The sequence below is a fragment of the Rousettus aegyptiacus genome, unplaced genomic scaffold (assembly GCF_014176215.1).
Source record: "Rousettus aegyptiacus isolate mRouAeg1 unplaced genomic scaffold, mRouAeg1.p scaffold_m13_p_7, whole genome shotgun sequence".
NCBI lineage: Eukaryota > Metazoa > Chordata > Mammalia > Chiroptera > Pteropodidae > Rousettus > Rousettus aegyptiacus.
In genome coordinates, this window is record NW_023416310.1 from 82,183,108 (window position 1) to 82,197,834 (window position 14,727).

Consider the following 14,727-nt stretch of genomic DNA (forward strand, 5'->3'; position numbering starts at 1 on the left):
AAGTGTATAAAATCATTCAAATATGTGCCAGTCTCATGAGGAAGTGATGACACTTGGGATATTTCAGCACCTTCTGCGTCCTTTCAGTACTGAGAGCATGAGAACAGAGATTTGCATCTCAGATCTTCAAATCTCAGTGCTCTTCCTGTTGCTGAAAATGTCATCTTCACAGATCTGTTCAGCCTGAAACGTGTCACCCACCTTCAGTTTGATCCAAGTGGTGTTTCAGGAAATAGTCTGATGCTGGACATATGTTCTAAGGATGCATCGCCAAAGTGTAAATGGAGGCTAGTAACACTGCGGAGTTAACACCTACATCAGTTTTTAGGAGTACTTTTCTTCGCAGCTGTCCATCCGTTTTCACACCTTAGATCCCAGCTCTACTTTGTCAGTGACTATTGTTTGACAGCAAAATGGCAAATTGAAGTTACAAAAAAGAATATTTACTTTATATAAGGCCTTTGGAAGGCAAGACAAAGGCGGAGTTTATGGCTCAGCGATTTCGTAGCTCTCATCACCCAGCTCTCCTCACACAGGGTTCACGCTGTTAATTTCCACACAGTCTCTCATAAGACAGGACATCGCGTCGACTGCGGGGCATTGACTTTCTCTGTGCTCTTCTTCGTGCCTTGGAAGATAGGAGCTGAAGTGTTCAGAAATCAATGATTGTGTTTTTCCTTTGTGTCTTCAACCGTGATGGCCTTTAGTTTCAGTTGATTATTAGTGAACTAAAGAGAAAAATAAATTTCACAAGTGTGTGATTTCTCAGGTAAAATTGTTGAGGAATATAAACTTGAAAAGCAAAATGAACTGTCGATGTGTTGAAATATCAATTCCTGTATGGAAATTATGACAGAAGTGCTCAGTCAGGATACTCTTTATGATACTGCGATGAAGTCGATGAATAAATGTAAAAACCTATATTTTAACATAACTAATAAATAACTGTACTTTAATAAAAAATTACTAAAATAAAAGCCTATAATAAACTGACAAATTTAGCTAAAATGTTTAAGTTTGAATAATGGCTTGAATTTTACATTCAAATATATGTGGATGTATTCATCAATTTTTGTGGTTGTTTAATCAATTTTTTTCAATACTGTGTATACGAATTTTATTTCAAAACTTAGAGTATGTGTACATTGTTCAGTTTATCTATATATCTAATTAAAAACTTTATGAAAATTGTAAATCTTACTCTTTGCCACCAGAATAATGAAAACATTTAGATGTCAGAGCCAAAATGCAAAGAAAAGCCGGTAGGCCAGCATAAGGCTAGCACAAAATGATTATTCTTTGTTAGGTCTCAGACTTCATTATTATAATTGTAGTTGCCACACATGTGAACTATGAAGTAATTCAACAATCCTTTTATTAGTGTGTTCCGCCCAAACAGGGTTATGGTCATTTTTAACATTTTTAACATTTTTAACAAAAAATTAAACAGCAGAAAACGATGAATGTGGGACATATTGCATGATTTTAAATTTAACTTTGCTTATAGAGACTAAATAGGACTTGAATATTTTTTAACTCAAATGACTAAGACAGGTTAATGAATATAGTGGAATAACTTGGGAAACCAAATCTAAAAATATATGCTTTTACATATTTCTGAATATTATGTGCTTTAGCACTGTCTGTCATCATATCATGCCCTGGGAACAGGGAAAACATGTTATAGCAAGTAGGAATAAATGTAAGTCAAATACGATGCAGAGCTGGGAGCATTATTTTATTTCATCTGTCCTTAGAAAATACTCGCTACATAAGAAATGAAACTTTGATTTTCTTTTTTATCGTAAAGGTCACCTTACAAGTAACCAAACATTAATTTTAAGAAAGTATTATCCTATGGCTCTTCTAAAATAGTGAAACTGAAAGAGTACAGAACAATATTACAGTGGGTATCAATCATATATTTATTTTTCTATCACCTGCCAACATATCTTCAATATTACTTTCCATTTTTAAGTATTGAACTTGACCTTAGGGATGTTAGGAATGTTGATAGGGTGAGAAATTTTCAAAAATGAATTTGGTAAAGAATTCCTAATGTAGGAAACAACATTTCTGTTCATTGATTTCACTTTACTATCTGATAAAATGTTGTAACTCACAGTAGATAAGAAATGAGAATGAATCACTGGTAATTTTTTCTGCATCTACATCAGACCAGTTTTATCTATACAGCAAAGAAATCCAACAGTCATGAATAATAATGCACATGTATGTCTTTAACAACTTCTTTCTGTGTGTGAAGCTTCTGATAATAGGACTTGAGTATGATCTAAATATATCCTACTGAATACGTAAGTGTATGTGTCATAAAAATGCTTCCTTACCTTACAAATCTTGACTACCTTCTTCATTAAAAAAGCTGTCAGTAATGTTCATTTTACACTTACTATTTGCCAAATGTTCTCACATTAATTTCATAATTCTGTCATGATTTTTTCTTTTCTTTTTTTTCGTTTTGCAGATAAAAATACTGAGGCTTAGATGTATTAATAAGTTAGCCTGAGATCATGCTGATGAGTGGAGCCCGGATTTAAACCCCAGTCTTGCAGATTCCTGAGCCCAGTCCCAGAGAGCCTGACTGCAGGACAGGAGTATGAAACAGGTAAGGAGGGGATGTCAGTGCACACATGTGTTACTGAGTTTGCATCACTGCTGTGCTACTGGTTCTCCATCCTCAGGGACAGTCCAAGAAGCCTTATAAAACATCTCCAAACTGTCCAACTGGAGATGAAAAGGGGAATTATTTATTCATAGATATTTATCCATATTTATCCAGTTATTTATCCCCCCACTGGCCAGGGGGCCATGAATTCAAGCACATTTCCAGCTTGCACATTTTGGAGTACCTAATAAAAAGCCCTAGACTTGGGAGTGTTAGGAGGTGCTGTCTGGGCGAAGTGGATCAATAAACCTGTTCTGAATCGGCTACAGCATAGGTACTGGAGTGAGGGCTGAAACCAAAAGGCCGCGTTGGTATACGAGAAATGCTCCACACACTCTCTGCCTTCTCCAGGGAAACCACTCCGGAAAAGCAGTTGTTTCCAAGTAACTCCATAATACTGAGGAAAATCAAAAAATCACATCACTTTGTATATTAACTATAAAGCCTAGCATAATGGCCTATACATGGTAGGTGGTCAAAAAACTGTTGGTCTATTTAATTATGGTTCTCCCATTAAGGTGCATTTTTAAAATATTCTATTTATTACATTTAACTTGTTATGTCATTTGAAATCTATATCGGCACATAATTTATTTTTTCTTCTAAATTGGCTTTCTCATTACCAAAACAATATACCGGATAATCCATCTTTTCCTCCGTTGATTTGTAAGTCTTCTTTTATTTTCTATGAAGGATTTATTCTGCATTATTACTTAGGATAAGGTCATTAGCATCGCATACAATGTGGCATGAGAAGTGCTGCATCAAGTCTCTGGAACAATGTATGCACTCAAGGAATACTTGCTCTTTTCTCTCTGATATACCGTCTGCCTCTGTCCCTTTTAGCATGTACTGACGATGGCTTCGGTAAGAAAGAAAGGGATTACGTTAAGAGTTCCTGATTAAACTGGTATCACAACTTTTCTGTATAATATGTTCCAAGCTTATGTTTTAGTTCTCTATCGCCCTATAGTTCTGTATTTTTGAAATATAACCACCAGAGACTAACCTAAAGCCTTTCGTTTAGACTATCTGGTCTTCACATTTCCTCTACATGATAGGAGATTTTTGAAATTTAAATATTTGATAATGATTACAAAGAGGTTTTAACTTATTATTTTCCTGCTGCCTTTATCAGAAACTTCCTGTGTTCAGTAATTTTCTTAGCATACAACTCAAACACCTAGCAAATTAAAGAAAGCAATATGCTGTAATGACTGTCATATTTGCATAGTTAGCATAAGGGAATGAAGAGAAAAGGACATATCTCCTGGAAAGAGTCTCATGCTACTAGTAATAGGTACATCTTCTATTATGTATAAACAAAGTATCTTACTTTTTAGAAGTTACCATAACACATCCTGTGCAGTTCCTTCCCTTCTAAAATCAGAGATAATGCAAAACATGACTAATACTCATTTCTTGGGAGGATGGTAAGCTCTGATTTAATTAGAAGAAATTGACCCATCTTAAACATTTTTATTCTAAGAAACCATAGTGGGAAGTGGGTTGGCACTGCCCCACGGTATACTCTGTTATTTCATGACTCCCTCTTATAAATGGCACAGGAATTATTGCTTATGGGGTTAAAATTGCTTAAAATCTTGTTGCAAAGATGTGCAGGAAATCTGACTTTTTCTATCGAAGAGGAAGCTGATTAGTGGGGAAAACAATATCTTCTAAAAGAAAAGGCACCTTGGGAGACAATAAAAAATAAGCAAACAAACAATAGCCTTGGGTCATGAATTAAAAGATATAGTCCTACTCTAGGTCTTCTGGTAGTCTTGAAAAAAATATGATAATTGTATTATTATCTATGTATTTTATCCCAGGAAAATTACCCCAGTAAAAATTTATTTTAATTCCCTGAAGCTTATTTTATTATGGAATAATATAATATATGCAGCACATAACAACTTCACAAATATATTTATGAACATATTAAAATGGAACAGTCAATTTTTACTAACTGTCACTGTATTTTGTAGTTATTTGAGTAAATATAGTTAAATTGTGAAAATATGCGAAAAATAATTTGTATAATAAATGTTAAAAGGATTGTACTTTTGACACAGACTTACAGATGATAGTCCTACAAATAAAGTATAAATCAGTGTTAATAATTTATTTTAGCTCTATTCCCCCTGAGTAAGTACATTTATATCATAATAGAAACTATCTTAAATTTAATGGTGCTAAAATATCATAACTGGCAGTAGAATAAAATCAATAAAATTCAGAAATGTTCATCAGAAACTTAGATATCATTTGCATTAACATAGCATTTTCTCCTTATACATCTCTTGTTTAAATGGCTGTGCAAAATTGTCATAAGCAATACGTTTTTATTATGATCCACAAGTTTCAAGGTGTTTTAAAATAAATTATTTCCTAGTTTATGTTTTTTTTGGAAGTAGGAGTAGAGGATAGAGAGTCATGCCTATAATATGAAAGAAATTTTGACCCTATGATGTTGAGATGAGGAACAAATAATATATGAGAAATGTCTAGTGGGATCCTTGGAACAAAGCAACTGTCCAAAACCTGCAGTTTTACTAAGGGTGATTGATTAGAGCAAGAAAGGATCAATGCTGAATTAGAAGCAAAGGCTTCAATGTAGAGATGGGTGTTTGAATTCATTCTATCATCTATTTAATCTGTGAAGTTTGATCAGTCACCTACTATGTGCCAGACATTACACTCTACAGTAGAGATGCAGTGGTGAAAGAGACATTGTCCCTGCCTGTAGTTTAGAAGTGGGGAAACTAATAATTAAAAAGAAGGAAAAGTTTATTCAAGCCTATTTGGCGTGTTAATGAAAAGATACAAAACAAGAAAATAACTGCTGAGCAATAGCAGAAATGTAATACTCTATAAATCCCTTCTTAAATGAGATCAAAAACATGAAATCACCTAATCCAGGACTTAGCATAGCGTAGGCAGTGGTAAAATAAAATTATGGTTGCAGCTGTGCTATGATACAAACATCTGCTTTTGCAGCTCAAACTAACAGACATAATACATTAGAATTATACTTAGGAAGTATGTACTGCTTTGATTTTGTTTCCTACATAGCTAAATATGTTTTTTCTCTGACACCTGAAGCATTATTTTGAAAGCTTTGTAATTCTGTTATTATGTATATACCAGATATCGCTACATCATGGAGAGAGCATTTAAAAATAAATCAAGAATGGCAAGTACACTGTTGAACAAAGTAAACAACAAATTTCCATTACTATGTATAGCATATTCTAGGTGCTAGAGACGCAGTGATAGATTGTTCTGACCCTCTAGCAATGAGGGGGCCCTTAGCATTTTTAAGCAACAACAACTGGGATTATGAGGAACAACTGAATGAAACAGATATTTGACTTAAGTAAGAAAATAATAAGAATATAATAGATTTTTCAGATATCTGAAATCATAACATGTGAAGAAAGATTCAGCTTTTATGTAACTCAACAGAACAGAGATAGAACCAAAGAGATAGAAATTTACTTCATAGGGGGGGGTGTCTAATATTGGCGCTTGCTCCCTCGAATTTACAGCTATTCAGTGGTAAGCTTCTTGAAACTTTGTCGAAACTACTGGAGGTCACCTGGAAAAGGTGCCCTCTATTCCACATGCCAAGAGCAGAGCACACAATACTAATCAGTCATGGTGCTCTGAGTCCAGAGACATCAGATATGTCTCAACATAGGATGTCAGGCAGCTGGAGCTAATAGATTAAGATTTTTAGCTGAGATGCTGTTACCATTCCCAAGCTATAACAAACTGCTCAATAAATTAGTGGATAGAATAATTTACCAAAGATTGTTTTCTAAGTGAATTAAGTTATAGCTCCCATGTAGTAAAATTTTTCAGTCACACTCTTGCTAACTATTGTTTTGAATGAATAAAAGATAGCAATCCTTTAGTCTCTCCTATTATAGAAGCATTTCTATATTATTATTTTTTAGTCAAAATTCTTTATAAAATTTATTTCCTCAGTTGTGCTTGAGCTGTAAAACTTGGTAATCTCACCCTCTTCCATATATATATGTATTTATTAGCTACCCTTGTAGGTAAAATGACAAATCTTTGATTCTTCACAGTGATAAGCAGTTCCATTATTCTTTTAACAATGTGCAGTAAATTTCATAATACCAAAAAACTCTCCTGGGATAGATGAGAATATATTAAGCCAAGTGCCTCACACCAGTTTAAAATGATTGATGTTATTATTAGTAGGTGTTTTTCAGCTTACATTAAAATTCTTGAAATCCTAAATGTTCTGGAAAAAATGAAGACATTTGCCTTCTAATTCACGTGGTGGTATTAACTCAATGAGATGCAATGGGGCTATTGTTTCTCTTTATTTTTGAGATACATTTTATATACAGTAAAAATAAATCTTACATGTACAGTTAGGACAGGTTTTGACAAATGTATGCACCAATGTAATCATCACACGGATATAAATATAGAATATCGCCACTGCCCTTAAATGCTCCCTTGTGGCCTTTTCCAGTCACAGACCTTCAGAAACAATGGTTGGTGTGCTCTCTATCACTATGGATCACCTTTGCCTGTTTCAAACTTCATATAAAGGGAATTATGTGGCAAAATATTTTTAGAATTACTCATGCTGTCATGTACAGCATAGCCTGTTCTTTTTTACTGAAGTATATTTCAGTTGATTATTTTATATTGATCATGTATTCTGCTCCCTTACAAAATTTAATTTTTAATTCCAGCTATCTATTCATAGGTTATTTTTAATTTTATATTTGTGTAATTATGTAATTTGCACACACACAAAAAGAAACAAATTCTCTTTCTGTTTTCCAAATTTTATATTTTGTTTCTTGCCTTATTACCCTGACTACAATCCAGAAGTGATTTATAAAAGACATCTTCACCTTGGTACTGATCTTGGAAGAAAAATGTTAAATATTTTTCTATAGGTTCATTTTATAGATGATTAAATATTGATTGAATAATGTTCTTTAATTTGCTACAACTTTTCAATAAACGCTTATTCAGTTTTATCAAAATTATTTAATTTTTTTTTGCTTTTATTTAGAAAATCATGATTTTTCATCTTTATTCTTTTTACTTTCTGGATTACATTAATTGATTTTAAGAGTATACCAAGTTTGTGTTCCTGGAATAAACCTAAGAATTGAGTCCTAGTGTATTATCATTTTTTATATATTGTTAAATTTTGTCAATATTTCATTAAAGCATTTGCATCTATGTTAATAAGCAACCCTTTCTAAAATTTAAGTTTCCCATAAAATTACCTTCTTGTGTCCCATGGTTAGTGTCAGTTTTGGTATAAGAGTTATTATAATGGCCTTGTAAAACAAGTTGGTATGTATGCCTTCTATTATATTTTTAAAGAATTGCTGAACATTGGTATTATTTGATTGTTTAATAGGACTCACCAGTTAAGCCATCTGGCCCTGAATCTTTCCTTATGGAAAGCTTTTTAGTATTCAATTCACTGCCTTAAGAGTAATAAGGTTTTATTTTTTTATTTCTTTTTGTGTTAGTTTTAGAGAATTGTGGTTTTCAATGCAACTCTCCATTGAATCTAAGTTGTTAAATTTTTTAGATTAAAGTTTTTCATATAGCCCCTTCTTATGTGTGCTTTTAATGTCTGTAAGCTATGTGGCGATGCTCTCTGTTTACTTCTTAATATTGTTTGTGCTTCTTTTTTCTTTATTTTTTTTTTTCAATAAAAAACAACTTTGGCTTTGTTCTATTCGTTTGTTCTCTATTTAAATCACTTATGTTCTTATTTTTATGTTCTTTATTCTTTTCCGAGTTTAATTGCTCATCTTTTTTAAATCTTGAATTATTAGGTCATCTCAAACCTTTAATCTTTTCTAAAATATGAATTTAAAGCTATAAATTTTCCTGAAAGTATTTAAAAATGTTTTATTCATTGTCACTGAGTCAAATATTTCTAATTTCCCTTACAATTTCTATTTTGGTCCATGGACTGTTTTAGAAGTGTGTCACTTAGTTTCAGATATTGGACATTTTCTAATTTTCTTGCTATTTCCATTTTTATTCCATCATGATATGAGAATATGGGCTATATACCGTCAGTTTTGAATCAAGTACATCATATGGTCTATTTTGGTAAATATTCTATATACACATGAAAAGAATATGAATTCTAAAGTTATTTCAGGTAGTATTCAGCAATGTCCATTTGGTTACTAGCATTGCACATTTTTTCTACATCCTCACATGAATTTTGACTTAGGAAAATAATTTATTATTGTCAAATGTTCCTCTTCTGTGATTCTGATAATACTCGTTTTCTTGAAGCCTACTTTGTCTGCTGTTAATATGGCTTTCTTGTGATTAGTGTTTGCTTTGTCTATCTTTTCCCATCCTTTCATTTTCAACTTGTCTATATATTCATATATAATTTCAGTGCGAATCATCACTAAAACCAATCTGACAATCTTTCTTTGCATTGGAGTGTTCAGTCCATATACAATGAATGCCATTATTGATATATTGGATTTAAAGCTATCTTCTGGCTCTTGGTTTTCTTTATGTCCTGATGGTATTTTGTTTCTTCCTTCTTTTGCACTGAGCATTTTATATTATTTCATTTTGTCTCCTCCGTTAGTCCACTTGCATCATTTCTTTAATTTCTCAAGGTTGCTTTGAATCATTAACTTTTCATTGTATAACTAAAATTAATATTAAACTTTAACATGCATAATTTAATCTACCCACTCTGCTACTCATATAATATACATTATTTCTTTGAACATTTTATTGCTTTAAACAGTCAATAACATTTAAAGAAATTAAGAAGAATACAATTTCTTATATATCCATATATTTATCATTTCCAGTTATGTTCATCTTTTCTTGTATCTGGTTTTTTTGGTGGATTATTTTCCTTCAGCATAAAGATATTTCATTATCATCTTTACAACAAATTATTTCAGCTTTTCTCTTTCTCCTCTCCAAAAATATATCAGTTTTTCCTCCATTTATGAAAGGTACTTGAGGAGCATACCTAGAATTCTGTTATAGTGTTCTTACCACCATTACTTAGGAGGCATTTTCCTATTATCTTCTGGCCTTGATTTTTTTCCCAATAAGAAGCAAGTCTTCATTTTTATTGTTATTCAGTGGACTACTATATATCTATCTATCTACATAAATTTTTGCTGCTTTTAACTTTTTTTTTGTTTTTCTTTAGTTTTCAACAGTCTGACTATAATAATAGCCATTGGCATGTTTTCCTTTGTATTTTTCTTGCTTGAGATTTCCTGAGATTTTTGGTTCTGTGACTTGATGTATTCCATCAGTTTAAGAAATATTTTGATTATTATTTCTTCAGATGTAATTCTACTCTCTTAGAGGACCACAATTACATATTATCATTTGGTATTATGTAATGGGTCTCAAATGCTCTGTTCTGGTATTTATTTTTATATTCTTTCAGTATGAATAATTTCTGCTGACCTGTCTTTATATTTACTGATTCTAATTTTTCCTGCTCTGTCTAGCCCATTAAAAATCTTTTCTATTTTATATGTGTGTATTTTCTGTTACAATAATTCCATTTGGTTCTTTTTTAGATTATTCTCCATCTGTTCACCTATTTTCACCATATTTTCCTGAATCCTCCCATACACCTATACTACATGTTTTAGTATGTTTATTAAACCTGGTTTAAATAAATGTATTGCTACTTCCAATATCTGAGTCATTTGTGGGTCTATTTCTGTAATTTTTACTTTTGGATCCAATTTTTCTCCTTATATCTTGTAATTTTTAACTACATACTGGACGTTATGGATAATATGCTGCAAAAAATCTGAATTATATTATTTTCATCAAAAAAATGTTGTGTTTCCTTTCATTAGGGTATGATCTGATTCAAGCTTTGTTTTAAATAGGTCCCTTAAACACCTTGGTTTTATCCTTAAAACTATTATGTAGCCTTGGAATCGTCCTCTGAAGGCATGGTTCTTCTGAGATTTCAGTGAAAACCCCATGATGTTTACCTAGAGCCCCTAACTTGTTAGGAGTTGAACTCTAAATTTCTTGCACTGAGTTGCTGAAATTTCTGCTTAAGTTTTAACTATCCCAGTCTTTACTGCAGCTTTTTTTCTCGGTTTCTTTTATACCACCTTGCACATGCTTAGTTTAGGCATCAGCCAATATTTTAGAAGAATTTGTACACAATTTCAATGATTTCCTCCTGCGGTAGCCTCCTTTGAGGAGGACAATTTCTCATCAGTTTTCCATCATCCTAACAGCTCCAAACTCTAGCTCTGTTTCTTCCACTTCTTTTCTTTGTTACTGGACACTAGGGATTTCTTTTGAGGAAAAAAAAAAAAAAAACAAAACAACTATTAATTGCAAAACTCACAAGGTCAGCTTTCTTTTTTTAAAGATTTTTTTTTTTTTTTTGCTTTCTACCTGCTTTTAGCTCCTTTCCAGAGCTTTAAAAAATTGCTTTATAGTATTTGTTTTTATTTTTACCTAAAGTTTGTAATTGTCATTAACAGGATTGTTAGTATGGATCAAGCTACTCTACCTTTATTGAAACCAGATTTGTTAGAAAAGCCAGGCACTGTTTTGCATGTGTATTTAAATTTAATTATCGAAAAAGTCTTGTAAGGTGCTTACTATATTATTCTAATTTTTCGGATGAGCAAATTGTAACAGAACAAATGAGATAACTGCCACAAAGCACATACCTAGTTAGAAGGAGGACTGGGGTTTAAAGCTGGACAATCTGACTTTGATTTTAATGACTTTTATTTATTGCCATCACTAAACTAAGTCTGAGAATTTTTTTTAGAAGGTTATCCATTGGTAACTAGTACAACCAAATATATATATATATATATATATGTAAATATATATAGAAATATAAATATAAATGTAAATATATATATAAATATAAATATGTATATAAAATGTCCCAGTCAAAAAGTATAGGAGAATAAATATAATCAAGTATGTTTCTTTACTGTTTGACATATTTGAAGCTTTAGTATGCAAATATGCATGTACATTTCTAAAAGGGAAATAGAGACATTTCCCAACATTATTTGACCAAAGGATCATTTTTTTAAAAAAAGTTATTTAAAGGTCATCTATCACAATAAATACCTGGTAGAATACGTTTAGAAAAATTCTTTTCCAGAGGTTTAGCTCCCACAAATCCTCAGAATGTTGTGATGACTTAATAAAATTTTATTGAAAGACGGAATGGCCATTAAAATTGTATATAGATTCATAATAATTTATACCTAAGGTCCATCCCTTATGAAGTCACGGTTCAGCTAATGTCACCAAGGGCTATCTTGTGGGAAAAGAAGATAGTTAATTTTAATGATGGTGACCTCAATGTGCTCCAAAGACTTCTGACTTCACTCCACATCCTGATATAGGACCATAACTCTTTATCTCATTTAACTGCCATGTCATGTAACATGACTGTCTTTTAAAGAGATTAATAGACTCTATTATGGTATGTGAGATTTTAACTGAGCTTAAACAGTTGCAGAAATGCCATCACCTGGGAAAACTGCCATGTTGTTTTTGGAAAGATGTGTGTAACACATAGCCCTCAAAGCTCTTCCAGCTAGAGAGTGAATCAGAAAAAGAAATAGGTTAGCCAACTTTAATTTCCCTAGAAGCACTGATTTTTACTTTCCACTGGAATAATGAATTAAGATACAATAGACAGGAAAGCATAATTGGTAGCAATTATTTCTTCTAAATTTGTTTATAAGCAGAAAAATTCATTCAGATCACTGAACTGATGATAGTTTTTAGTATATATTTAAAATATATATCACTATATATTTAAAAATTTTTATGTTTTTATTTCAATTGCACCCTTGTAAATAATCAAAACAAGCATTACTTTACCTGTTGGAATTTTCCAGTACAATGAATATTGAATGAATATACTACAGAGAATGCAAAACAAAGTCCCTTCTCTCAAGGAGCTTGAAATCTAATGAGGCAGAATAAGTACCAAAACAAAACAAAACAAAACTATAATGACAGGCAGAAAGTAGTTAACCAGTTTTAAGCAAGACAAAGCACTTTAAAGTTTTCAAGTAAGGAGAAATAACATTCTACTGCATGGAAATCAGGGAAGTTATCACAGAGGTGGGTGGATTTGGGCTGTTAATCTAGTGGTAAAATTAGCATTATGAGGAATTAATGCAGGATTTTATGGAAGCATATTGTAAGGATCTTGACACTTATCAAATACTGCTTCATCTTTAATGTCTTTTCTCATTCTCCATAACTGAGTATAAGCTCTGTACATTTATGCAGAGTATAGAGTGCATAGATGAAAATATGGAAGAGATGACATATGGGACCCAGAACATGAAACCCTTTGACTGGTGATTTTATTAAATAGTGAAATCATTTTAAATCAAAGATGACATAATCATGTTGATCTGGAGACATTGTTTATGATAGGGAAATAGAGAGAAGATGGACTGGAAGCAGGGAGTTAAGTGCAGCGATTGAGGGAAACAACCCTTAGCTTGGGTACCAGAGGTGAGAACTGAACAAAGGAGTTGTACAAGAGATGTTACAAAGTGGAAATGACAAGATAGAGCAATTAATGAGCAATAGAGGAAGAGGGACAACTGAAATATAATAAACTTTAGTCTTTAAGCCCGAGTGAAAAAAAAATCATCATGTCACATACCAAAATAAGCACCGAATGGAAGAAAGCCAATTTGTGCAGAGCAGACAATGAGTTCAGGTTTACTGATTATGTTTCACAGGTTGGTGCTATTTCCAGGTGTAATTTTTGAAAAGTAAGTTGGAAATGTAGGACAAGAGTCATCCAATGAAAAGATAATAGTTAATAGCTAGTGTGACATGGACAATGAGCAAGGCATGAACACTGGGCAATCAGAAATATTTCTGGCTGTAAGTAGCTGGTATCCGTGAAGACCACTGGAAGATCCACCTTGCATAAATGGAGAAGTAACTGACTCTTATGAGAAAGAGTACATCAAAGATTGTTGGGAAAAAATTTGGGGGAACATTTCTATAAGAAGCTGTTAAAAGTGGAGCCAAACAGAAGTGCAGAGGAAATGGTTGGAAGAGGAGGAAATAAAATTTGATAGACATACTCAGTGCTTTTGGCTGCTGTGTATATACAGTTTAAAAGACATCATCATTCATTGTTTCTTGTTCTCTACTTAATTTATGTATGTGACTGTGTCCAAATTACACTGAAAGAATTTGAAGGTAACTTATCTTCTATCTAGGTATTCCTTGCAGAGTTTTAGGTACTAATGGATGTGGAAGATTTAAATTTTGAATTAAGCAATGCAATCTACAAATCACTTTAACACACTATGTCATTTCAGTGAACAGTTATGTGGCATAAGCTAGACAAATGCAACAGATTCCGTTTGACAGCTAAAGCTTAGAGAGGTTAAGTGGTTTGGCCAAGGCTTTTGATTTAATTCATGAAGGATTTAAGGCTTCATCCTGGGTCTACTGGTTCATAATTCAGTGCTTTTTTTTCTAAATACTCTGCTGGTTTTTATTCTTTTCCTATTTCTATAGGTACCTTGGGTAACAGAACTTTCATGGTATCTACCAGGTGCCCATTTTCACAGTCCTTCACCAGATATGTCAGGAACAGCTCCAGCTGCCAAGCCGTAGGGTTGTCAGTTCTTTAAGAGAATTAAGCTTCTCCATTCTTCCCTCTAAAAGATACGAAGTTCAGATAAACTTCTGGGAAAATAAGTTTTTTTCCATTCTTGTTTTGTTTTTGTTTTTGTTTTATTGTATTTATATTTTATCATGTACATTAGAGGAGTCCAATTTTTAGCCCACTGGCGGATAACCAGTGAAATATACCAGCATCAGAACTACATCTACCAGGATGGTAAAGTGATTGCTTCAATTGGAGCATCCAAAAGGCTATTGAGCATTAAAATTCTCTTCAACTTTATAATGAATTTAAGCTAGAACACCTTCCCAAATCCCCAGTTCTTCACTCTGTTTACTGT

General features: G+C 32.5%; 1 protein-coding gene across 2 annotated transcripts in view; it reads left to right on the forward strand.

Annotated features, from left to right (window-relative positions):
- Nucleotides 1-2,513: 2,513 nt before the first annotated feature.
- GABRB2 (gamma-aminobutyric acid type A receptor subunit beta2) overlaps nt 2,514-14,727 on the forward strand; it is a 254,555-nt gene continuing 242,341 nt past the window's right edge. Inside the window, exon 1 of one of the 2 annotated variants that reach the window (XM_036224278.1) lies at nt 2,514-2,626. The gene's annotated coding sequence lies outside the window, so the exon portion shown is untranslated. The remainder of the gene's footprint in view (nt 2,627-14,727) is intronic. The other variant, XM_036224280.1, reaches the window with a different exon arrangement.